This window comes from Ovis aries, chromosome 26 (assembly GCF_016772045.2).
Source record: "Ovis aries strain OAR_USU_Benz2616 breed Rambouillet chromosome 26, ARS-UI_Ramb_v3.0, whole genome shotgun sequence".
Taxonomy (NCBI): domain Eukaryota; kingdom Metazoa; phylum Chordata; class Mammalia; order Artiodactyla; family Bovidae; genus Ovis; species Ovis aries.
The window spans coordinates 29,756,024-29,757,985 of NC_056079.1; the positions used below are offsets into that span (position 1 = coordinate 29,756,024).

Consider the following 1,962-nt stretch of genomic DNA (forward strand, 5'->3'; position numbering starts at 1 on the left):
ACAAGTGAGCCCTGATGAGGGTGAGTTGGTCCCCACCCATACCATCATGTCATCAGCTCGACTTGTCACAGGGTCCCCTGACATGCTAGCTTGACATTCAAAAAATAGATACACATTTCTCCCTGGATGAGAAATCACGGAGGAAAATAATTGTACGTGGCAGAGAGGAACCCCTGGGGAAGGGAATGGCAACCCATGACAGTATTCTTGTCTCCGTAATCCCATGGACAGAGGAGTCTGGCAGGCTATAGTCCATGGGGTTGCAAAGAGTCGGACACGACTAAATAACTAAACAACAACAAAACCTTCTTTACTAAGAAAATCACTCCCTGGCATCCCAAATGTCAAACTGAAAGTCTAATAAAGTTAAGGGATTTGATTATCTCCAAAGAAAAAGGAAATAATAGTCAAACCAAAAAAAATTGTTTAATAGGAAAACAATACCCTGGTCTCTTTCACACCTCAGATGAGAAACTCAAAAATCAATTTACAAAGAAAGTTCTTGCTTTCCTTGTGAATCAGGAACTCTGCAGATGAAAAATTCCTGTCTTTGACTTCAATTTCTGCCACAAACCTGAGAAGCAGCTCAGTTGGTGTTCTCAAAAGCTGCCCCTGAGGGCATGTGATGTCCAATTTTTTATATATATATATATAAAATGATATTTTCCAACCTCATGCATATCCCTTCCATTTTCCTGGATGCTTCAGCAGATACATGCAAGACTCTGCATTCAAGTGGATTTTGTCATCTATGTCTCTCTAAACATCATTCCCAACCTGAACAGTTTTGAATACCACTTAATGAAATCATTTTCTTTGCTTTAAAAAAAAAAAAGTATCAAGTTTTGAAATGTGATCATTCTGTTATCTCAGCTCATTATAATTACCCTCGAAATAATCAGTAATTACCTTCTTTTAACCTTTAGTTCTATCTTGGGCTACAACTAAAGGATTCAAGTGAGAGGAAATGAGGGTGCTCACTCTCTTTGAAAAAATCTGTTCCTAAGCAAATCTTTCAGTATACACCCTCTAATCCTTTTCTGCCTTGGTTTCTTTACTTGAGTAATTTTCTCTTCAATAGCATTCTCATTTTCAAAGAGTAGTGTTGGTTTTAAAAAATTATACTGTATTATAAAAAATTATAAAAAATAAATAGGTGACTTTCAAAAGGAGGGAGACACCACCTTCTAAAAGGAAGAGAAGAAATACATACCCCACTCACACTCTATCAGATATTATTTTATTTTTTGCTCAGCATTGATCTCAAGTCAGTGGTAAAGACACAGGGTTTATGTAACTTATGCCCAGATTAGCTGAGAGGTGGAACTCCAGTCCAGACTTCTAGGATCCTAACGTCCCTGTCAAGGCCTCTGAAGCTTCCCAAGGTCATGAAATGGATGTGTAAAAACTATCAGAAAAGTTCTAGGATGTCTGAAATTGGGCATTTGGTTTTTTGCCATCTTTTCCAGTATTTGCAATGTTTGAGCTTTGGTATTGAATATTAGTGTTGTAAGAGTTTGTGTGTGTATGTTTTTAGCAGTAGTAGGAATCATTAATGTAAAATAATCTAAAATATTAGCATCAGCCATCTTGTTGCTTACTGAAGGCTGTGTTCTTACCCTGACCATATAGAAACAGGAGGCAGAGTAAACCTACCCCATGTACACCTCAGTCCAGGCAGGCCCTTCGCCTGGTCTGTATTGTGAATGGGGGGACATGGAATATAAATAAAAATAAATTAAAAGTAAAAATAATTTTAAAATAAAGTGAAAGTTAAAAAAAAAAAAACATTGGCAATGAATAAGTGTATTTCTTAATGCTAAGAAAAATACAGAGAATTCCACCCTTTTAAGCATCTCCTGAATCTTTATTTTTTAAAAATGCCAAGAAAAGAAAAATGGCAGTGCTGAAAGCCAGAAACTTAGTAGAAAGAATCCAAACCTTTAATTACCCAAGCTAAAT

At 36.4% G+C, this 1,962-nt stretch overlaps 1 non-coding gene across 1 annotated transcript; it reads left to right on the forward strand.

The window, feature by feature from the left end:
• The first annotated feature begins 1,583 nt into the window (after positions 1-1,583).
• Positions 1,584-1,720, forward strand: LOC114111110 (small nucleolar RNA SNORA51). Its single transcript, XR_003587235.1, has one exon. It is a non-coding gene; the product is annotated as a small nucleolar RNA SNORA51 (small nucleolar RNA).
• Positions 1,721-1,962: the final 242 nt, after the last annotated feature.